The sequence below is a fragment of the Pongo pygmaeus genome, chromosome X (genome assembly GCF_028885625.2).
Source record: "Pongo pygmaeus isolate AG05252 chromosome X, NHGRI_mPonPyg2-v2.0_pri, whole genome shotgun sequence".
In the NCBI taxonomy this organism is placed as follows: domain Eukaryota; kingdom Metazoa; phylum Chordata; class Mammalia; order Primates; family Hominidae; genus Pongo; species Pongo pygmaeus.
The window spans coordinates 48,479,612-48,504,397 of NC_072396.2; the positions used below are offsets into that span (position 1 = coordinate 48,479,612).

A 24,786-nucleotide genomic window follows, 5' to 3' on the forward strand; every position below is an offset into this window, starting at 1 on the left:
TCTAATAACAAACAGAGTTTCAAAATATGTCAAATAAAACCTGATAGAACTACAAGGAGAAATACATAAATTTACAATTACAGGCAAATATTTCAACACTCCTATCTTAATAATCAATACAATAAGTAGACAGAAAATAAGTACATACAGTCCCAGCTACTTGGAAGGCTGAGGTGGGAGGATCGCTTGAGCCCAGGAGATGGAGTCTGCAGTGAGCCGAGATTACACCACTGCACTACAGTCTGGGCAACAGAGACCCTGTCTCAAAATAATAATAATAATAATAATTTTAATTCTTTAAAAGCCTGATTTTTTTCTTTAGTTGACAGTATTTTTCAGTTCTAAAATTTTCATTTGGAAATTTTATGACGGCAGAGCCCTCATGAACTAATTACCTTCCAAAGGCCACACCTCTTAATACTGCCACATTAAGGATTAAATTCCAACCTACGAATGTTGGGAGACACATTCAGATTATAGCAGGCCCTCTCCATTTTCTCCTGAACATGCATGCAGATTTGCTCATGTGCAGTCTTCCAGACCACTTGGGATAAGTAGGATCTTATCAAGGCCTTTTTTGCCTGTCTCATTCCCTATATCTCCCTGTTAAATTTATTACTGAACTGTTGATTTATTACTTACCCCAGTCAGTATCAAGACCTCAGAATGTCTCTGATATTGACCTTTCCTGGTTGTTAGCCACTGAGATCACTGTTGTTTTATTGTTTGTTTGTTTGTTTTTGTTTTGAGACGGAGTCTTGCTCTGTTGCCCAGGCTGGAGTGCAATGGTGCAATCTCAGCTCACTGCAACCTCAGCCTCCCGGGTTTAAGCAGTTCTCTGCCTCAGCCTCCCAAGTAGCTGGGATTACAGGCGCCCACCACCATGCCTGGCTATTTTTTTTTTGTATTTTTAGTAGAGACGGGGTTTCACCATTTTGGCCAGGCTGATCTTGAACTCCTGACCTTGTGATCCACCCGCCTCAGCCTCCCAAAGTGCTGGGATTACAGGTGTGAGCCACCCCGCCCAGCCGTATTCAGAATTTTTATAAGGGCCAGGAGTAGTACTTTTGTTTCTTGACAGATTTTTCACAAGTCTATTTAATGTCTAGATTTTTATGTTCCATTTGCCATGAGGATTGGAGATGGTATGGGGCATGAAATTTTAATGAGTACTCCAGAGATTTTGCAAGCAAGAGGTTTATCTCTGATGTAAAATGAGTTTCTTTGTCTGACTCGATCCATAAAGGGATGCCAAAGTGAGGTATAATCTCAGTTATCAATTTCTTCACCACTGTTGTGCCATTAGAACCTCCAGTCCATCCACGAAACCTGCAGACTATAGCCAAAGAGCAGGAAAAGCCAAGGCTGGAAGTAAATCTATGAAATGTATCTGGAGTGCTGCAAGGAGAAGCGTGGGCCTTGGAAGACTGCCTGAGGAGTGTTGGTTTCCTCCAAAAATGTGATGAGATTTACAAGTAATGCATTGGGAAATAATTTGTACAGAAATTTTGTAGATCCCAGGGTAAAATCAGTTATTCTTTAGTTCCTCAACTATCCTCCATATGCACATATGTCCCATCTGATGAGACATAAGTACAAGCCGAAAGGTTAAATGAAAAGGGGCCACAGGAAGTCCATTTGGCCCAATATACAATCCATCTGATAATTACTTGACACCATTTGTACCCATTTATCTTTTTCATATTTCAGGGCATTTGCCTGAAAATGAATAATATCAGTTAGGGATAAGGGTAAGTTTATAAATTGGGTGGAAAAATAAAAAGGGGGTCAGCTTTTGGCTGTGTGTTTAGCAGCCTTTTCTCCCCTATCATTCTTAAAGATATAGTATCAGTCTCCTTAGTGTGGGATGGACAATGAACAATAGCAATTTTAGTATGAAGGTGAACAGCCTGTGATAAGGCTGTGATTATATGTCCATTAGCAATAGGAGTACCAGCAGAGGTTCAGAATCCACGGGATTTCCAGATTGTGCCAACAGCATGACAGACACCAAAAGCATATCAGAGTCAGTGTAAATCATGGCAGTTTTTCCTTTTGCCAATGTGTAAGCTCTAATAAGAGCTATAGGTTCAGCAGCCTGGGCTGACTTTATAGTCAGCAAAGAGTATGCCTCAAGCGTTTCATGTGGGGAAACTATGGCATAGCCAGTTATTATGTTTCCCTTAAAATTAAATTTGCAAGAGCCATTACAAAATAGCAACACGGCTAGGTTGCCTAAAGGAGAGTCTGAGAGATCCCCTCATGGCTTTGAACTCATTTCTATAGCTGCTAGGCAATCAAGTGGAATGGAATGAGGCTCTTCATCAGGGAGGGGTAGGAGCGTAGCAGGATTTAGTGTCACAAAGGCGTAAGATGATGGAGGGATTGGTTCACAGGGCTTGTTCCTAGGTGCTCTGTCCATGTGTAGAGAGGTGCTGCATCTTAAGAACTTGGAAGAGAGCAGACACAGCATGGGAAACATTGAGGTGGATGGGGGAACCTAATGTATGGGTGCTGACACCCATACAATAGGTAATACAGTAATTAGGGCAGCAGCTGATGCTACTGCATGCAGGCATGGGGGCGTGTCTGCTGCCACAGTATTCCATTGGCATGAGAAATATGCTACAGGTTGTATCTGAGAGGCAAAGGGTTGCCCTAGAATACCTGCAGCAATCTCACTATTTTCATGACAATAGAGGTGAAAAGGTTTATCAAAATTAGGTAAGCCAAGAGCAGGGGATAGGACAATGCTAGTTTTGAAGTGTCAAAAGAAGTTAATGCCTCTGAAGGCCAGAGAATGGTCTCTGGAGTGGTATCTGGAAGGAGGGCATATAGTGGGTTGGCAATAGCCACAAAATTAGGACTCCATGGTGGTCAACAGCCAGCTGCTCCTAGAAATTTACACAGCTGCTTTTTCATTTTAGGGAGAGGAATGGATAAAACTGACTCAAGGCACGTTGGGGTGAATTTCTGAGTGCCCTGAGGTATTTCATGTTCTAAGTAAGTAACAGTTGTTTGCACTAACTGAAGTTTAGATCTAGAGGCTTTATGGCTTCAGTCAGCTAGTGCCTTTAGGAAAGTGAGGGAGCGTCTTTAAGGGTATCCTATTTAGTTTGGTTACAAAGCAAAAGGGCAAGGTCATCAATATATTGCACAAGAGTGGAGTCTTGAGTGAAGGCTACAGAATCCAAGTAGGCTTTAAGGATTAGAGAGAATTTTGAGAGTGACTTACAATATCCCTGAAGCATGCGAGTCCATGTTAATTGCCTCCCTCTAAATGTAAATGCAAAAAGAAACTGAGTCAGGGTGCAACAGAAAGGAAAAGAAAGCTGAGCAGAGGTCAACTACATCACCAGGAATTGAGGTAGGGATAGTAGCTGCATTGGGGATAACAGGGTGGTGGGGAATTACAAATCTTGTACAACTTACAAATCTTGTACAAATAGATTTGATTTCCATTGGAAGCAAATTTTCCTTCTTTCTGTACTGGTAAGATTGGGGTGTTACAGGGTGAAGTGGTGAAAATAAGTACACCTTGCTGCAAAAGGGAGTCTATGATAGGTTCAATTCCTCTCTCTGCATATTGTGAGAAGGAGTACTGAGCTACTACTGATGGGAAATGTTTGTTCCTTTTTCATGCAATATGTACCGGTTCTGTACTCAGTAGTAGTCCAATCTCACTTGCACATTAAGCCCAGAGACAAGCTGGGACATCTTTTAAGATTGCATCTTCTTTAGAGGAATTTAAATCAAGGGGGGTTTCCATGAGAGAGCGTGTTAACTTTAATACTAAGGTTAATAGAAAGTTTGAAGTTTGGGCCGAAGGCAGAGACATAAAAACGCCTTCCTTATTACATTGTATGGCAGCATTAAACCTACATAATAAATCCCTACCTAAAAGGTTTGCTAAGTGAGGAGTCAGAAACTAGAAAGACATGGAAGGTGTTGAGAGGGCAAAGGATGTTGGGTTGTCCTGAGATATGGGCGATGAAATAGGTTGCCCAGAGATTCCAATAGCTTGAATAGAGGCAGAGGTAACAGGTAGAGATAATTCTTCTGAGTGAATAGTAGAGGAAGTCCTATCAGTGTCAATTAAATCCAGTTCTTAATCCTCTACTTTAAGTTCAATGGTGGGCTTTGAGGTGCAACTGAGGATCAGCTGACCCCATCAATCAATGTAGTATTGTCCCAAAGGAGAGGAATAATGAGCCTTCTAAAGGTGTTGGATTCTAGGGAGAGTTTCTTCCTTTTTTTTTTTTTTTTTGTTTGTTTTGTAAACAGGACAGCGATTTTTCCAATGCCTCTGCTTTTTGCAATATCTGCAAATTTCAGAAGGCAAACTAGAAAAACCTTGTGGCTGACCAAAGATATGAAACAACTTTGAGTCATTCTTAGAGGCACGCCTTTGTTTCTGTAACAATTCAAGCCGCAAGATGACTTGATTTTAGTTATTTTTTCCCTTTATTTTCTTGCAAGCTATTTTCAAATAATTGAGTGCCTGCTTCCATTATAATGCTTACAGACTGACCAGCGCAACCACTATACTAGTTTGGATTTGCCTTTTTGTATCAAGAAGATTTCCGACCAGAGCAGAAACTGGAATATTTCTATACTCTGGAGCTTCAGGATCTAATGCCGCACGCCTTTGAAAACCTTGTATACGTCTCTTGACAAATGCCTTGGGGTGCTCTCCCTCGTTCTGAATACATAATTCAACATTAGACAAATTTACCTTGGGAGGAGAGCCTCTGATATTGTCCCTATCAGGCCCCTGAATATCAGCAACTAGCTGGGCGATCTCCTCATTTGCAGGAGGGCCAGGAAGGGGCTCCGACCATCTGTTCACTCTGTGGAGGGAGTTTTCCCCAGGAGGCCGTCTGGCCTGTCTAATAACTGCAGTATGATCATGAGAGGGAAATACACCCCTTAGCAGCCAGTCAAGGTCTCTACGTATGGGGTTACAGATGGCCAATGATCTCTCCAACTATTCTCTGAACTTGGTAGGTCCTTCTGAAAGTGGGGGCAGAATAGCTTTATAATTTAAAATATCTGTTGCTGTCCAGGAAACATGAATTCTTTGAGAAGGGAGTCCAGGATACATTTACAGAGGGCATTGCATAGAGAGGTCTGGAGCTGATGGAGTCTGATTACAAAGCCTTGGGAAATAAGAGAGGTTTCAAGGCACAGAAAAACAAGTCTTGTTGAGTGTCCTTGGAGCCTGTGCCAGATTTATTTCATGGTAGTCAGTTCTTACATAAATGACCTCTAAGCTTCAGGTTTTAAGACCAGGCCTGATTTGGGCTTTTAAGATCAGGAGGGTTTTTGTAAATCATCCAGGGAAAGAGAGATAAAAGAAGGCAGCTGGATGTCTAAGGAGTTTTTCCGGGGTTTGGAGGAGCAGAGGGAATTTGTTGAGAAGATAGAGGAGGAGGGAGAGGCCGAGGAGATGGGGCTGGATCTTGAGGAGGGGGGTTCAAATCAGGGGCCCAGAGAGTGAATAGATCCTCTGGTGGGTCAGGGACATGGAGCTGGGATGTGAGTGGAGAAGGGGGATTTATAGTGGGAAGGGGGATTTATAGTGGGAGCAGATTTCAACTTTTGTTCTAGGTCTGCTTTTGTTCTTTAATTTTGTTAAGGAAATTTTTAGGGCTAGTCACAATACTTTTCTGAGTTCTTTGTTCTGTCTGATCTTCCCATAAATACAATAAGCAAATAGTTTAGAATAAGCGTTCTCTAAAATTGGTTTCAAATAAATTTGAAATAAAATTTTTCTTTCTAATTCAAAGGATCTGTCTTCTGGTCATTGACAATTAGGATCTTCATTGGTGTATAGATTCCAATTGCGACTTAATTCAATAAGCCTTTTATGGAAAGACCACGTGGTAACTTTCCAGGCTTAGGAGAAATCTTTACTAGGGATGCAAGGAGTGTTCCTGGAGTGGGTGCAGAAGATGCAGCCCCTATGATTCAAAAATTCATTCTCAGAGATAGATTAAGAAAGCAAAGACCTTGGCTGGTGCAGTGGCTCATGCTTGTAACCCCAGCATTTTGAGAGACAAAGGCCAGAGGACTGTTTGAGCCCAGGAGTTTCAGGACAGCCTGGGCAACATAGTGAGATTCCCGTCTCTATAAAAAATGTAAAAATTAGCTGGATGTGGTGGTACGCTTGTAGTCTCAGGTACTTGAGAGGCTGAGGTGGAGGATCACTTGAGCCTGGGAAGTTGAGGCTGCAGTAAGCTGTGATCATGCCACCGCTCTCCAGCCTGGACTACAGAGTGAGACCTTGTCTCAAAGGAAGAAAATGATTACAAAATAAATAAATTTTTAGTAAGTTTTAAAAAAGAAAAAAGAAAACAAAGAATTTTGTGGCTACAGGCACTTAAGGGTCTCCGGGCTGATGGGATTGCTCCTGGGATTGCAGTCAAGTAGAGATTTAGCTGGGCCACATGGTTGCTAGCTGGGTATGCAGTGGGGTCTACAGTTGGTGGTTCTAGTACCAGAGTCCTAGGCGGGTGTGGATCCTGCATGGTGTCTCGGCCAATAGGATTGCTTTCAGGACCTTGATCAGTGGGACTGGTGTTGGGACAAGGATCCACTTCAAGGTCTGCAGTTGAGTACACAGACAGCAGCCCTGTTACCAGGTGTGTGAATGCACATGACTTCCACCAGTTCCCTGGGCCATCTCCTGCTGGGTTACTGGGTAGGTCACTAGACAGGCAGGATTGGCTCCGGAATGTGGCTGAGAGAGGCTAGAACCAAGTCACAGGGCTGCTTCAGGGTCCACAGCTGGGACTGACATCTGCAGTTCTGCCTCTGGAAATATGGATAGATGTGCCTCCTGCTGGGTTCCTGTATGGGCATGACTGCTCCCAGACCATGGCTGACAGGTCTTTTTCAGGGATGGTTTCTGTTAGTTTATTTTTTCCCTTGAATGGGCCATACTTTCCTGTTTCTTTGTATGCCTTCTGATTTCTTGTTGAAAACTGGACATTCAAATGTAATAATGTAATAACTCTGTATATCAGATGCTCCCCTTTCCTCAAGGCTTTCTATTATTTATTTACTTGTTTATTTAATTGTTGTAGGCTGTCTCTGTGCTGAGAATCACCCTGAGGTGTAAACTTAGTCTTCTCAGGTCTTTACTAAGCCTGAGTCCCTTCCCCTGGGCATGTGTGGTGACTTTCTAATTTCCCCCATATGTATGGTTGCTTTTGAGTGTACTATGGCTGGCTCCCAAAAAAGGGAAAAAGACAAAAATGAGAGAGAAAGGCACTGACGCTTTAAATCTCCTGGAAATCACATCAGTGGGGGCGGGTGGATGGGAGGTGAGGTTTTTTGTTTGTTTGTTTTGTTGAGACAGAGTCTCGCTCTATCGCCCAGGCTGGAGTGCAGTGGCATGATCTTGGCTCACTACAACCTCCAGGAGGTGAGGCTTTCAACAGTAGTGGGAGGTGTAACAACAATGGCTGCTAATTCATTTTCTGCAATTCTGTGATCAGAAGCAGTGATTAGTGATCCAAGCACAGATCCCCGATACTGGAAGATAGAGTTCTTTTTGCCTACTCTGCTCCTGCAAGTTGTGTGCAAGCTGCTCCAAGAACTTGTGCACAGCTGTTTGCCATAGGGCTGAAAAGTCAGGGGTGGGGAACTGCTACTGTGCTAAGAGCTTAAATTGACTGAAATTAACTGCAACTCACCATTTAGGCTTCCCCTGGAAATTGCAAGCCTTTGACAGACTCCAGGGTTCCAAAATAGTTATGTCAGACAGATTATGTCAGTGTAACTGTTATTTCTGTGGGGAGGTGGATTCCTGGTGCTTCCTACTCCACCACCTTCCCAGAATCCTCCTCTAGTCAACATTTTTGTTTTTCACAGAGTTTCACTCTGTTGCCCAAGATGGAGTACAGTGGTTCAATTATAGCTCATTGCAGCCTGCAACTCCTGGGCTCAAGTGATCCTCTCACCTCAGCTTCCTGAGTAGCTGGGACTACAGGCAAATGCCACCACACCCGGCTAATTTTTTTTTTGTGGAGACGGGGTCTCAGGATGCTGCCCAGGCTGGTGTCAAGTGATCCTCCTGCCTTGGCCTTGCAAAGCACTGAGATTACAAGTGGGAATCACCATGCCTAGGCTTAGTCAACTAATATTTTTTTATGAAGTACAAAGCCATTTCAATGGAGAAAGTATTGTCTTTTTAACAAAGGATGCTGGATGTTCTCACCTGTAAGTGGGAGCTGAACAATGAGGATACATGGACAAGGGTAGGGAAAGAGCATACACTGGGGCCTGTGCTAGGGGATGCGGGGAGAGGGAGAGCATCAGGAAAAATAGCTAATGCATGCTGGGCTTAATACCTAGGTGATGGGTTGATAGGTGCATCAAACTACCATGGCACACATTTACCTATGTAACAAGCCTGCACAGCCTGCACATGTATCCCGGAACTTAAAATAAAATAAAATAAAAATAAATGATGCTTGAACAATGGACTATCCATATACAAAACAAAACAGAAAACAAGGCAAACTTCAACTTAACCTAACACTTTACATGAAAATCAATTCAAACAGATCATAGACCTATTGGTAAAATATAAAATTATAAAACTTCTAAAAGAAAACATAGGAGGAAATCTTTGCGACCTTAGGTTAGGCAAAGAGTTTTAGACATGTTACCCAAAGCATGATCCATAACAGAAAATACTAATACATTGGACATTATAAAAATCAATTACAAGTACAGAAACAGTCTGCAGAAAAAGGTTAAATTCAGAGTATCTGCTGCTGGAATGGTTCATGTTCTTGTTCCATCCAATCTGGATGGACAATCTAGTGTTTGCCTCTAAGGACGTGCCGGTCTGCCAACAAAGCACTTAACATCTAGTGTATCTGGGCAGTCAGAAGAGACCAAAGCTGTAAGTCAGTAATCACCAGCAACTGTTGTAGGAGCACTGTGCTGGGAGGAGAGAAACCTGTAAAATACACAACAACACTGAGCAGAATGACAGAAATGCTGTGGGAAAACTGAGGAAGGAGGAAAGGCTTCCCAGTGGGGCAGGCATCTGAGGTGCGTCTTGAAAGATAAGCTGAATGTTCATAGGCAAAAATAGACAAACACAGATGCAAGAGGTTCAGGCAACACTCCCCCACCCGTTATAATTCCAAGAAAATAAAAGGAATACCCATCACTGTTACAATTATGCTCACAAGTGCATTCCGAAGAGGGGCAGTTCACCCAGTTGGAAAGGAAATAGAGTTTTCCAGATGGCGATGCCAAAGCTTAGTCTTGCAGGGTAAGCAGGAATTAGCAAAAGGAAAGGAAAGGCAAGTCTCAGTAAAGACCCAGAACTCGGAAGCCCATGCTGGATCAACAAGAGAGCGAATACTCCCTGATTGCTTGACGTTTAGGGAGGCTGGGAACAGGACTTGTTTGGTACAGGCAAGTGGGGCCCTGTCATAGAGAACTTGGAAAGACACGCTATAGAGTGGAGCCCTGATCCTGAACATCTTGGAGATCCAGGAAAGATTCCTAAGGAGGATGGTGACATTTTTTTCTTTCTTTCTTTCAACAGGGTCTTTCTCTGTTGTCTGGGCTGGAGTGCAGTAGCACGATCATGGCTCACTGCCACCTCAATCTCTTAGGCTCAAGCCATTCTCCTGCCTCAGCCTCCCGAGTAGCTGGGACCACAGGTGTGCACCACCATGCCCACTGATTTTTTGTATTTTTTGTAGAGATGGGAACTCACTATGTTGCCCAGGCTGGTCTCGAACTCCTGGGTTCAAGCGATCCACCCATCTCAGCCTCCCACAGTGCTGGGATTAAAGGTGTGAGCCACTGCGCCTGGCTGATGGTGATATATTTCTTAATCCATGGCCCTTTGGGAAGACGACCTTGGAGGCAAACTGGATTAGCCATCCACATCTCAGAGACAGGAGTTCATCATGATGTAAAATATGAGAAACCTGAATGAAAGAAAAACAGCAGTAAAGAGACAGGAGACATTAGAGAAGTAGGTTTGAAGTCAGAAGTGAAGAGGATCAAAAAGTTATTGATGATGCATCTGAGAGGGCCACAACAATGGCTGCTGCTTCATTTTCTGAAACTTCGTGATCAGAAGCAGTGATCAGTGATAGTAGCACAGATCCCTCATATTGGAACAATGCAAAGGAAAATAATTCAAAGGAAAGTTAAAATACACCTTAGCTTGGATACTGCAAGTACTATTTATCAACTTTCACAGCCACAGAGTGGTAACACTTTCTTTAGAGTGACACAGTAGGAGCACCATCATCTTGGACAAACACTGCCATTTTAAGTTCCAGCTGCCTTTCCAGCTTCATGCATTTCAAGGAAATAATTTCTCTTCTAACAACAAGCAGCCAGAAAGAACGGACAGTAAAACACAGATAAGACAGCTTGGGCACAGAGGGAGGAGCGGGGGAGGTCTCTTGAGTAACTGCCAAACTTCACCCTCATACAATGGGCCCCAGTAAAACAGTGGGCCTTAATAAGCACATTCCTTTCCCTTCAGGTGCACTAAGATAAGGAAGCTAAAAGCAGACCGGGGGCGGGGAGGCGGGGGTGGTGTATGCCTGCGGCTGCAGGAAGACGTATGGGAACAGACACAAAACTCTCCCTCCCAGATAAGCACAACAAAGAGACACAGACAATCCAAGCCTCCGATAAACTCTCCCACCCTGAATCCTTAAAAACTCTTCCTCTGACAACAACAAAAAGAGAAAATTTCAGGCCAGTATCCCTGATGAACATCAATGCAAAAATCCTCAATAAAATACTGGCAAACCAAATCCAGCAACACATCAAAAAGCTTATCCACCATGATCAAGTCAGCTTCATCCCTGGGATGCAAATCTGGTTCAACATACGCAAATCAATAAACGTAATCCATCACATAAACTGAACCAATGACAAAAACCACATGATTATCTCAATAGATGCAGAAAAGGCCTTTGATAGAATTCGACACCCCTCCATGCCAAAAACTCTCAATAAACTAGGTATTGATGGAACATATCTCAAAATAATAAGAACTATTTATGACAAACCCATAGCCAATATCATACTGAATGGGCAAAAGCTGGAAGCATTCCCTTTGGAAACTGGCACAAGACAAGGACGCCCTCTCTCACTGCTCCTATTCGACATAGTATTGGAAGCTCTGGCCAGGGCAATTAGGCAAGAGAAAGAAATAAAGGGTATTCAAATAGGATGAAAAGAAGTCAGATTGTCTCTGTTTGCAGATGACATGACTGTATATTTAGAAAACCCCATCATCTCAGTTTAAAAACTCCTTAAGCTGATAAGCAACTTCAGCAAAGTCTCAGGATACAAAATCAATGTGCAAAAATCACAAGCATTCCTATACACCAACAATAGACAAGCAGAGAGCCAAACCATGAGTGAACCCCATTCACAATTGCCACAAAGAGAATATAATACCTAGGAATACAACTTCCAAGGGACGTGAAGGACCTCTTCAAGGAGAACTACAAACCACTGCTCAAGGAAGTAAGAGAGGACACAAACAAATGGAAAAAAATTCCATGCTCATGGATAGGAAGAATCAATATCATGAAAATGGCCATACTGCCCAAAGTAATTTATAGATCCAATGTTATTCCCATCAAATTACCATTGACGTTCTTCACAGAACTAGAAAAAACTAGTTTAAATTTCATATGGAACCAAAAAAGAGCCAGTATAGCCAAGACTATCCTAAGCAAAAAGAGCAAAGCTGGAGGCATCACATTCCCTGACTTCAAACTATACTACAAGGTCACAGTAACCAAAACAGGATGGTACTGGCATCAAAACAGATATATAGACAAATGGAACAAGACAGAGACCTCAGAAATAACACCACACATCTACAACCATCTGATCTTCGACAAACCTGCCAAAAACAAGCAATGGGGAAAGGATTCCCCATTTAATAAATGGTGCTGGAAAAACTGGCTAGCCATATGCAGAAAACAGAAACTGGACTCCTTCCTTACACCTTATACAAAAATTAACTCAAGGAGGATTAAAGACTTAAATGTAAGACTTAAAACCATAAAAACCCTAGAAGAAAACCTAGGCAATACCATTCAGGACATAGGCATATGGGCAAAGACTTCATGACCAAAACACCAAAAGCAATGGCAAAAAAATGCTAAAATTGACAAATGGGATCTAATTAAACTAAAGAGCTTCTGCACAGCAAAAGAAACTATCATCAGAGTGAACAAGCAACCTACAGAATGGGAGAAATTTTTTGCAATCTATCCATCTGACAAGGGTCTAATATCCAGAATCTACAAGGAACTTAAACAAATTTACAAGAAAAAAACAAACAGTCCTATCAAAAAGTGGGCAAAGGATATGAACAGACACTTCTCAAAAGAAGACATTTATGTGGCCAACAAACATGAAAAAAAGCTCATCACCACTGGTCATTAGAGAAATGCAAATCAAAACCACAGTGAGATACCATCTCATGCCAGTTAGAATGGCGATCATTAAAAAGTCAGGAAACAATAGATGCTGGCGAGGATGGAGAAATAGGAATGCTTTTACACTGTTGGTGGGAGTGTAAATTAGTTCAACCATTGTGGAAGACAGTGTGGTGATTCCTCAAGGTCTAGAACCAGAAATACCACTTGACCTAGCAATCCCATTATGGGGTACATATCCAAAGGATTATAAATCATTCTACTATAAAGACACATGCACACGTATGTTTATTGCAGCACTATTTACAATAGCAAAGACTTGGAACCAACTCAAATGCCCATCAATGATAGACTGGATAAAGAAAATGTGGCATGTATGCACCATGGAATACTATGCAGCCATAAAAAAGAATGAGTTCATGTCCTTTGCAGGGACATGGATGAAGCTGGAACCATCATTCTCAGCAAACTAAAACAAGAACAGAAAACCAAACACTGCATGGTCTCACTAATAAGAGGGAGTTGAACAACAAGAACACATGGACACAGGGAGGGGAACATCACACATCGGGGCCTATCAGGGGGTTGGGGGTAAGGGGAGGGAGAGCATTAGGACAAATACCTAATGCCTGCAGGGCTTAAAACCTAGATGATGGGTTGATAGGTGCAGTAAACCACCATGGCACATGTATACCTATGTAACAAACCTGCACGTTCTGCACATGTATCCCAGAACTTAAAGTAAAATTTAAAAAAGCAATTCTTTTCTATTTGTTTTTGTAAAGGCCATGATGAACCTTTCTTTGTAAGCATGTAGACTTTTATCATAAGCATTGAAAGAAAATTGTCCTACGTATGGCCTTGTAGTCTTAGTTCCTGAACAAAAATAAAACAAAATGAAAAAATAAAAAATAAATTAAAAAAACTCTCAGTCTGTAAGAGAGAGTACCTCTGTCCTAACTTAGCCAGAAGGCCCTCTCAGGTTTATTTTCCAAAGTAAACCTGTCTTTAACTGCTGAGCCGCTTTTCATGTTTCTTTCCTCTTTCTTTAATTCTTACATAGAGCTCACAGTGTACTTCTGAGTTCAGCTTGGATTTCTCACTTCATGCTCTAATCCCTAAACTGAGTCTGATACAAGCTATGAAGATTTAGATTTATCTGGGGATGCTGTCATTAGACACCAGGCTTGAATGAGGGAAAATAGCTTCTTAACAAAGATCTTAATATTTTTTGAATGTTGACTTTGTCTATGGTTAGTTAAATGTAACTTTAGTGTAAATTATAGCATTTATTTGCTTTTATCTCTAAGAAATAATATGGAGCCACATAGATTACAGTAATTTGCCATTTTGCAAAAACACCAGAAGGTCAGAGTCCCTGATATATTTCTTTAATCACCAATTGCTACTGGACACCTCCCGTGTGCCAGGCAGTAAACTGGGCACTAGGCATCTGACAGTGATGAAGACCAACATTGTCCCTTCCCTCATTTCTAGTGGGGAAGACAGACACAAGACAATTGTAAGAGGTTCAGGCAACACCCATATTTTCTTCCTAATTTCAAGATTAAAATAAAATGAACAGCCCTTGCTATATTATAATTAATCCATAAGTTAATTCAGAAGAGAGGCCAGATACCCAGATGGAAAAGAAGCAAAGAGAGCTTCCCAGACAGAGATGCCAAGGCAGTGGCTTGAAGGGTCAGTGGGAATTAGTGGAGCAGTATGGTTATAATCTTCCACAATGATAATATATTTTTGCTATTTTACCATTTGTTCTAATGTATTTTCTTTGTGTTTATTTTACACCATTTTCTTAAGTGTATATAAGATTAGAATTTTTATATTCATTGTGAATTGAATCATTATGGAAGGGCCGTCTCAATTCCAATGAATACTTTTTGTCTCAGTCTTTTCAGTTTGCTAGTAATATCACTGACCTTGTTTTATTTTGATTAGCATGGGCCTGGCAAATTTTCTTCCATCCCTTTATTTCAAACTTTTCTGTATTCTTATGATTTGCTAGATTTGGCATAAACAGTATATGACTGGATTTGTCCATTTTTATACAAAATGACAACCATTAACTGGAGCATTTACTCCATTAACAACTTTTTTTGGGGTCTCTTTTGTAATTTGGATTAAAGCAATTGCTATTCATTTTTTTTAACTCTCTCTTATAAGCACCAAATTTTATTTATTTATTTATTTTTATTTTTTATTTTTTGAGACGGAGTCTCCTTCTGCCACCCAGGCTGGAGTGCAATGGTGTGATCTTGACTCACTGCAACCTCTGCCTTCTGGGTTCAAGAGATTCTCCTGCCTCAGTTTCCCACTCCAAGTAGCTGGGACTACAGGTGCCCACCACCACACCCGGCTAATTTTTTTTTTTTTTGTATTTTTAGTAGAGATGGGGTTTCACCATGTTGGCCAGGCTGGTCTCAAACTCCTGACCTCAGGTGATCCACCCACCTCGGCCTCCCAAAGTGCTGGCATTACAGGGATGAGCCACCACGCCTGGCTCTTATTATTTGTTTTAAAAAAATGCTTTAAAATTTTTTTATTTTATCTTAAGTTCCAGGATACACATGAAGGATGTGCAGGCTCGTTACATAGGTAAACGTGTGCCATGGTGGTTTGCTGCACCTATCAACCCATCACCTAGGTATTAAGCCTCACGAGCATTAGCTATTTATCATGATGATAAGCACCAAATTTTAATATGTAAGTCAATTTTGAGGGAAGGAAACATCATCAAGAACTTCCTTCTGAAACAAAACAATGATGTTCATTCCTTCAAACATCCAAGTTGAAGGTGTACCACAATGAAAACAAAAAAAGTCCACAGAGAAATAAAAAGGAACACAAATCACATTCCAGGGCGTTAGTGCATTTAGCAGTCTTAGCTGTGCTGTCTAACCATCCTTCAACTGACTTTCAAAAAAATAACACCCTATACTCATCAAAATATATGTTTTCCATTTGCTGTTTTAAAATTAAAAATAATAATTGAAAAAGAAAAACTTTAAGGAAGTCACAATTAATTGCGTGACTTATTTTGATGTCATGTACAGCATATGGAGGTCAGGAAGGCTATTTGCAGCACACAGGATTAGAGGATATTTGTCTTCCAGGTTTAGCTTTCTTCCAAATGGTGTAAAATACCCACAATTCCAAGTATGAAGAGACACAGACTATTTCCTTCGAGAATTCCAAAGGACAATACAGGCACCCCAGCTGTTCATCATAGAGAGACAGGGCTTCCGTCAGATTGACAGAGCTCCCCTTGTGTAAAATATTTCACATCCTGTTTCAATACTTTCACTGAGAGGTCAGGAATCAGTCTGAGAAACTCCCATGTGGAATCTTCTGGAGACATGGAGATTGGAACAGCTATCAAATCACTAATCACATAATCAAATTATCTCCCTTCTTTGGCATACCTTTTCAGTACTGGAATGCAGTACTGAATTTCATATAGCAGTCTCCTTTAAGATTATCTAAGACATCACCACAAGTTTTCAAAGTATATTTCCTACATCCATCAATCACCATTTCGTCAATCTCTATCATAGTGACCATCTTTAGTTTTAGTTCGACTATTTCACACAACATGCCCTCATCTCAGCCTCCCAGAGTGAGTACATCTTTGCCGAAGTAAACTTTGCCACTGCCCATGATGGTCCAGGTATATGTCAAATCACTCTCTGCCAAATTAACATTCCCACTAAGGATGAGAATATTTCCAAATTGCTTCCAGTGTAGAATTTTAATGTTCTGATAAGGTGAATCTTCATCATATACCACTTCATCTATGTTGTATTCAACCAGGAGTCCATCTGCGGTGGGCCAATATCTGTTGATGGCTCCTCCTGGAACTATAGGTGGTAATTGCCTCATCCGCCAACTACTGTCTTGACTCAATTCTTTCATTCTTTCTTCTTTGTTCAAAAGACTGTCGATCTCTTCTTTGCCTTGTGCATCACCATCGTAACTCTGAAGGTCCAGTAACTCCAATCCATGTGAGTAAATTCTCAAATTGGCAAAGCTGCCATTTTTGTTTGTGCAGGTTGCTAAATAGCAGTGTGGTCCTGCCAGGTGTCCACCGGTTCCGCCATCCCCTGCTCCTGGAAAATGGACTGGAGCCCTTTTAGAATGGTCTCGCCATCAGCTTTGGCGCTGAGCATGAAGTCGAGTGTGCTGTGCCATGCCGCTGCCATAGTGAGGTGAGACCCTGAGCCATGCCTGGGGAAGGCGGCCGCGGGAGACTGAGGGGCCTCGCAGCGTGTCAGGCTTCCGCCCCATTAACAACTTTTTTAAAAGTTACTGATCGTGTAATAAAGGATGAACTTCAAATGTGAATTTATTCCTACCTTCATACATTTCGCTATTTTCCTGCACTTTTTATAAATCTTTTCCTAGTTTCCTGACTTTAAAAAAATGATGTGATTTTTGTGTGTTCTTTCTCATTGCCTACCTTATAATTAAAATAATAGCAGATAGTCTGTAATCCCAGCTACTTGGGAGGCTGAGGTGAAAGAATCGCTTGAGCCCAGGAGTTCGAGGCTGCAGTGAGCTGTGATTGCACCACTGCACTCCATCCTGGGTGACAGAGTGAGACTCCGTCTCTAAAAATAATAATAATAGGCCGGGCGCGGTGGCTCACGCCTGTAATCCCAGCGCTTTGGGAGGCCGAGGTGGGCAGATCATGAGGTCAGGAGATAGAGACCATCCTGGCTGACACGATGAAACCCCGTCTCTACTAAAAACACAAAAAATTAGCCGGGCGTGGTGGCGGGCGCCTGTAGTCCCAGCTACTAGGGAGGCTGAGGCAGGAGAACGGCGTGAACCCGGGAGGCGGAGCTTGCAGTGAGCCGAGATCATGCCACTGCACTCCAGCCTGGGTGACAGAGCGAGACACCATCTCAAAATAATAATAATAATAATAATAATAATATAAATAGATAGTAAAATAGTGATAATATTAAATTATTCAAAATAATTGGAAATTATAAGAGGAGCAATTTTCTTGTTATATATGATACTGCAATGATCAATCACCTACAAAATGTAATGCATGAGTCCAACAGGACCCAAAGAGGGTAACAATAGACATTGGAGTCTACTTTACGGTGGAGGGTGGGAGGAGGGTGAGGATTGAAAAACTCCCTGTCAGGTACTATATTCACTACCTGGGTGATGAAATCTTTTGTACTCCAAACCCCAGCAACTCTCAATTTACCCATATAACAAACCTGCACATGGACCCCTGAACCTAAAATAAAAGTTGGAAGAAAAAAAAAAATAAAAACAAGCCAAAACAAAATGTGGGAACTGTGCACACATGGCTGTATTGTTTCTCTGTAACTATGCTCTTGAACTTGGGTGGTACAGCAGCTCCGTCCAGGTGTTGAGCAAGCCCGAATTGGACACATTTAGAAAGGGGCGGGACAAGGGTGCTTCCCGAAGCTTCTCTTTCGCAGCTTTTTGGCTGCACCTCACAGGAGGCTCCGTGGTTCAGCACCTGCTTGATGCTGAGGTATTTTGCAAGAGCTTTGATGAGAGACTGAGTTTTGTGATTGGAGAGTGGATGTAGGATCTTCGAAGGGAATTTGGGGGTTGATAATGGAGGTTTTTGGAATCACAATAGGGACTTGCTCTAAGTTGAGTTGAATGCTCCCAGTCAGATCCTCTGATGGGTAATTTATTTCCATTTTTCTTCTTTTCTCATATTAAGATGAGAAAAGAACTTTAAGATGGCTTAAAGTTCCATCTAAGACAACAAGTTGAGTATTATTGTTTTCATAATAGTTAAGTGTTTTCTAATTTCTTTTTACCAAGAGTTATTTATATGTGTGTTTCCAATTAACAAAAGCTAAGCCTTTTGTTGATTTCTAATGCACCTTATCTGTGTGCTGTGTGGTGCTTATTCATCGGAATGTGTTTAGAGTCCCTTTAAGACTAAGTCCAAGGTCCATTTTTATTAATATTGTATCTCTAGCTTGAAGATAGTATGAGTTCTCCAACTGATACTGTCTTGTTCAAGATGCGTATTGGTCCTGTGTGTGTTTTTGTTTCCTTAATTGCCGAGAGTAGTGACTTGTTTGCATGTGTAGATATATATGATGCACACAGAAATGTGTACATATGTACGTATATATTTTGAGATGGAATCTCGCTGTGCCGCCCAGGCTGGAGTGTGGTGGCGCGATCTCGCCTGGAGTGCAGTGGCGCGATCTTGGCTCACTGCAGCCTCTACCTCCTGGGCTCAAGAGATCCTCCTGCCTTGACTTCCTGAGTAGCTAGGACCACAGGCGTGCACCACCACACCCAGCTAATTTTTTTAAAATTTTTTTCTAGAGATGAGGTCTCGCGATGTTGCCTCAGGCTGGTCTCGATCTCCTGGGCCGCAAAAGTATATTTGTATATTTATGCATTTTATGTGGTGATATTGGGCACAGGTATGAGTACTTTTCAGAATAAAGATTGTAAAATTTCGCTAGGTGGGTGGGTCAGGGCCGGTAAGCCCTGATGTGGCCTGTGCAGGTGGGGAGGAGGGTCAGGGCTTGGCGTCTTAACAGGTTTCAGCGGGCTGTGAGGTGAGGCCGCGTCCTTTCAGTCCCAGAGTGCGGAGGGGCTTGTGGTGCTGTGAGAGTCTGGGAAGGGGGCGGAGGCTGGCAAGGGGCGGGGCTGGGTATGACCGGACGCCATGTGTGAGGCTCACAGGGCACGAAGGGTAAGGTGAGTCTGAGCGTCCCTAAACCCGTCCGCCCATCCATCCACCGTTTGATCATCCCTCAATCCATCCGCCCATCCATCCACCATTCGATCACCCATTCACTCTTGCCCCAGGTGCGCAGGAGTGGGTAGGCGGAACCTGGGGAGATTAGCGGAGGAGGCCAGGCAGTGAGGCAGACTGAATTTGCCTGAGGGGCGGGGCCAAGTGTGTTTGGGCAGGCAGAGGTGGACCTGTCTGGGTCCATCGTGTTGGGTAAGCAGGGTAGCGATGTGTGTCTTGGAGGGAGGGGTGGATCAGGCTGAGCAGAGCAAATCTGAAGGGGTGGCACCCAGATTTTCTGGGCGGATAGGCAGGCCATTATGCATGGAGGTAGGCAAGTTGGGGGCAGATGTGTCCAGGTGGACCAACCAATTGTGTCTGGATAAGGGATAAGGTGGGCAGGCAGCACCAGGTGGTATCAGTCATTCCCAGGCAGGCAGGGCCTAGTGTGTCCAGCAGGTGCGGTTGCCCCAGGCTAGACTGGCCTGAGGGTGAGGCCAGGAGTGTTGGGGCAGGGTGGTCTTTCCCTACCCACTTAGGGCTGACCAACAGCCCTCTTTCCATGAGCATGGGAATCCTACTAATAATCTCTGGCCCCTGGTGAGTCCAGGATACAGGGTAGACAGGGAGTCGGGCTGATGCTGAGGGTCTGCCCCTCAGACCTTGCCTGTAACACCCCCAGAGACCTTGCTGTGGTCCCACTGGCCACTGACCACTTGACAGCTGCCTCAAACGCAGAAGTCCAGGCTAGCCCAGAAGTACCAGATGGCAGTGGTGCCACTGGCAGTAAGGGAGGCACCTGGGCAACAGCCACACCTTAGCTGTTGTCTGAAGAGGACCTGCCTTAGCACTGTGACCTGTACCAGGACACTTGCAGAGGGGATTTTTGGCAATCAAAGCCTGGCAAGTGTGAGGGAGGGCCCTGGGGTAGAAGGATGGGGACAATGAGGGCAGTGAGGTTCAACAGTGAGGTGACAGGAGGCAGGGAGTATCCAAAGACCACTTTGAGAAACCAGTTGTGTGGAGTGTGTCAGTATTTCCTGATCTGCAGCCTTGGGTGAGTGACATCAAGAAGCTCCAGCTCATGGATCCCACAGGCAGAAGCAGGCAGTCAATGTGAAGCACATGAAGAGTTTGAAGAAAAAGGTAGAGCACAAGGTGACGAATTGAATGGGGAGCATGAAGGCAGGTTGGGGGTGGAATGCAGGGTAGGGGTGCAGGAGTTGGGGGTTGATATTGACCCTCCTGATCCTGCCCTGACCACTCTTGTCCTGAAGAAGGAGAAGCAGCAGACCCAGAAAAGGAAGCACACAGGCAAGTGGAAGCATCCAGAGCATGTCAAGGACCCAGCCTCACCGTGGAAGTGCCTGGGACCTGGCTGTGTGTATCCCACCTGGCCAGGCTCCAAGTACTGTTCGGATGACTGTGGCATGAGGCTGGCAGGTGAGTGAGTGCACCTCGAGGTTAAGGGACAAAGGCAAAGTAAGGTGTGATCTATGCCATCTGTAATTCCACTCAGCCACCCACCCATCCACCATCATAGTCACCCACTCACTGAACTGCCCATCCACATTACATCCACCAGGATGCTCATCCACCCTTATAGCCACTCATCCACCTGCTCATTCACCCTTATAGCCACTCACCCACATGCTCATCCACCCTTATAGCCACTCACCCACCTGCCCCTCCACCCATCCACCCACCCATCCACTGTTCAACCACCCATTCACCAACATGCACTCATCCACCACTCAGTGCCCTATAGAGTCACCATTTGGTAGCTCATCTTTCTCATTCCTCTGATGTCCCCATCTACCCATTTCATTTCTTGCTCTCTCTTCTTCCAGCCACATCAATAACATCCTTCCCTAGCACATCCAGCAGTGGCAAAGGAGCCCCTGCATTGCCAGTAAGCATGGCAAGAAAATGCTTGAGCACATCCACCACGAGCAGCAGAACACCTATACTTGCCTGAAGGACATGGAGTGCCATTTCCATGAACTTGAGGCCATCATTCTGCATGGCAAACAGCAGGCTGTGTGCACAGATTGATTACTAGGCGAGAGGGCATTGGTGAGGTAGAGCTTAAAGGTACCTGGCCTCTGGTCCTGTCCTCCCCATCCTATACTGCTTCCCTGGTCCCTCCATTGTCCTGTGCAGAGCAACAAAGGTGAAAAGGGCAGCAAAGACCTGCAGATCTTTTGTGTCTCCTGCGGGCGGCCCATCTCTAAGCGTGTTGCCTTGCACCACATGCAGCACTGCTTTGCCAAGGTTGGAACATTGGCTAGGAGTCAGATGGGACAAAGGTGTTTTTGGTTGGGTGGGGTGGCACATGGGTGGGGTCCATGTGGTGGGGGCAGATTTGGCGCCTGGATATTTGTTATAGGAGGAATGCAATACACATCCATGGCTTCCCCTGTGTGTGCTCTTCCCCCATGCCCAGTATGAAAGGCAAGGTCAGGGCATTAACCAGTGGTGAGGGGGACACTGGCTGTGCAGACGGGAGCATAGGGTCTGCAGGGGACAACCGACCTGGTGTTTGGAGCTTTATTGTAGGAGGACATGCAGCATATATCCACAGTTCCTCCCATTTGTGCTCTTTCTTCCCCAGTACGAGTGCCAATTGTCTGTCGGGTCCCTGTACCCTATTTGCATTGAAAGGTGAGTGTTGGGGCTAGTAAGGGTCGAAGGCATTATGTGGACAGGGTCAGAAGCAAGGTTGAGCAAGGTCAGGGGCAGGATGTGGGTGGGCTCAGAGGCAGAGGCGGGTGTAGTTAGAGGCATGGTATGGGTGGGGTCTGGGACAAGGTGCAGGTAGGGTTCTGGGGTGGGACCTCACTCCTCCTGACTCTTAGCACCTCACTTTTCCACCCCCCTCCAGGGCCACGTGGCTCTTCTGTGATGTCTACAATCTGAAGAGTAAGAGGTACTGTAAGCGCCTCCAGGTGCTGTGTCCTGAGCACTCTTGGGACCCCAAGGTGAGACCCTTCCTTACCTTGTCACCCTCCATTCCTCCAGTCCTCCCTGCCTGACTGCCCTCCACATCTCCTCAGCAACTCCTGTGTGTCCTCCTTCCCTTCCCGACCACCCCACGTTCCATGCTCCTTGCTGCCTCTCACCCTCTCTTCTTCCTTTTCTCTCTACCTGGCTGTCCGTATTCATGCCCTCCTTGCCCGACCACCTTCTGGGTGGTCCTGCCCCTCCTCACTGCATAAGCACCCCCTAATTCTGCTCCTCTTCTTGCTCAACCATCCTCCCTTCCTGCCCCACCCCCTGCCTGGCCAACTCACTCTTCCCTCCTCGTGTGGCGCCCTCAACTTCTCTTCCTCACTTTCTGACTTTCCTCCACTCTGATCATTCTCCCTGCCTGACTGTCCCCGATTCTATTTTCTGCCTGTTATCTACATCCTTTCTTCCTCCCTGTTTGACTGCTCCCCATTCTCTCCCTCTACCCTCCTCTCCTTCACCTCAGCCCTCACCTCCCCTCTGCCTCAACAAGCCCCACTCATCTACTTCTCCTCCTCCGACCACCCTCAACCCTTCCCTCCTCCTGCCGGACTGCTTTCCAGCCCTCCAGCTCTCCAGCTCTCCCTGGCCCACCTGCCCCTCCAGCCATCCCTCCTTCTGTTGGATCTTTTTCTGTGCTTCTGTTCTTTCTGCCTGATCACCTGCATTCTTCCATCCCTGCTTAGTCTACCTCATTCCTCTATCCTCTATGCCTGATCACCCACTATTTGTCCTCTCTTCTCTGAATTCCTCTTCCCCCTGCCTGATCACTCCCCATCCCTCTCCTCTCTGTCCTCCGTCCCCCTATTGTTCCCCTGTGCCTGATCATTCCCCAGGGCTTCGCTCCTTCATAACTCATCCTCCTTTATTCTTCACCATAGGTGTCAAAGGATGAGGTGGGCGGTTGTCTGCTAGTGCACAATGTCTTTGAGTTCACGGGTAATTTCTGTTGCCTTCCCAAATGCCTGTGCAACCATCACTACAGCTGGGAGAAGCTGAGGCCTGCCGTGGACCTGGAGTGCATGCAGGCGGTAGGTGCCATGCCGAGGGGGCTGAGGGTTGGGGTAGGATCCTGGACTCCCTCTCTCATATTCAGGTCCCACAGTTGCACAAGCTGGAACAGCTGTTTGAGCAGGAGCAGAAGGTGCACACGTCTATGATGAACCGGGTGGGGCTGCTGGCTCTGATGCTGCACGGGATGATCCAGCACGACCCGTTCACCAGTGACCTGCGCTCCAGGGTGGACATCTAAGCCTTGCTGGACCTAGGTCCCGTATTCCACACTCTGTGTAAAGGTGACACCTCACGAATCTCTCCTCCCACATCTGTTGCTCCATCCATCTTTTTCTTTCTTTCTTTTTTTTTTTTTTTTTTTTTTTGAGACAGAGTCTCACTCTGTCGCCCAGGCTGGAGTGCAGTGGCACGACCTCGGCTCACTGCAAGCTCCGCCTCCTGAGTTCACGCCATTCTCCTGCCTCAGCCTCCCGAATAGCTGGGACTATAGGCGCTCACCACTACGCCCGGCTAATTTTTTGTATTTTTAGTAGAGATGGAGTCTCACTGTGTTAGCCAGGATGGTCTCGATCTCCTGACTTCGTGATCCGCCCACCTCGGCCTTGCAAAGTGCTGGGATTAGAGGCGTGAGCCACTGCGCCCAGACTCCATGCACCTTTTTCTTAGGGCATCTTGGAGTTTCTCTCTGTGCTTCTCTGTCCACCACTTGGTCTCCTGTCTCTCTGTCTACCCCTCCTTGGTGGTGGTCAAGGGGATTGTCTAAAAATTCCCCATTCCCATACATTCCTCCATCCCTGTCCCTTTCTTCCCTGAACCTGGGTGAGGCCAAGGGATCTGCCCTGCTGTTACATCCACTGTCTAGAGTTTTCTTCACCGACTTTGGAAGAACAAGGATTTTGATATCTCATGATGTTCCCTAAACCTGTCTCTCTGGCTGCAAACCCGCTTCCAAACCTCCAATAGTCGGTGGGTGACAGGCCCCGCCTGTCATGACCATCATGCCCCCACCTGTACCCATCTTGTCCCATTCCTGACCATCCCACGAGGTCCTTGCCCTGTCAGCCTTGGCCCATCTCAGTCCAACCCTAGCCTGTCCTGCCTTTCACTTCTGGGTCCCCTCCCCCCACCACCCTGCTCTGAGTGTGCCCTGTCCTTTCCAGCCTGTCCTGTCACACCTATTTCACACCTGTAGGTTTGCCAGAAGGTGACTTCTGCCACATCTGCCTTTGCCAGCCCCCAGCCAGGCCTTCTGTGCCATTGGAGGTGCATCCAGTAGTGTTGCTTGTGGGTGCTGGTATGTCTCCAATGACAGACCTGAACGATCTTTCCTGTTTTTTTTCCTATGATCACTGATTCCTTATGATTTTTTTTTTTTTTTTTTTTTTTGGGGACAGAGTCTCGCCCTGTTGCCCAGGCTGGAGTGTGGTGGCCCGATCTTGGCTCACTGCAACCTCTGCCTCCAGGGTTCAAGTGATTCTCCTGCCTCAGCCTCCTGAGTAGCTGGGATTACAGGTGTGCACCTGGCAT

General features: G+C 44.8%; 1 long non-coding RNA gene and 1 pseudogene across 1 annotated transcript in view; one reads left to right on the forward strand and one right to left on the reverse strand.

Annotated features, from left to right (window-relative positions):
- The first annotated feature begins 4,808 nt into the window (after positions 1-4,808).
- The window catches only part of LOC134739031 (uncharacterized), a 29,317-nt gene continuing 9,339 nt past the window's right edge, over positions 4,809-24,786 (forward strand). The window contains exons 1-3 of the long non-coding RNA XR_010125369.1: positions 4,809-5,003; positions 21,087-21,900; positions 22,121-22,217. This is a non-coding gene — a long non-coding RNA (uncharacterized LOC134739031). The remainder of the gene's footprint in view (positions 5,004-21,086; positions 21,901-22,120; positions 22,218-24,786) is intronic.
- On the reverse strand, positions 15,552-16,678 carry LOC129024058 (spermine synthase-like; annotated as a pseudogene).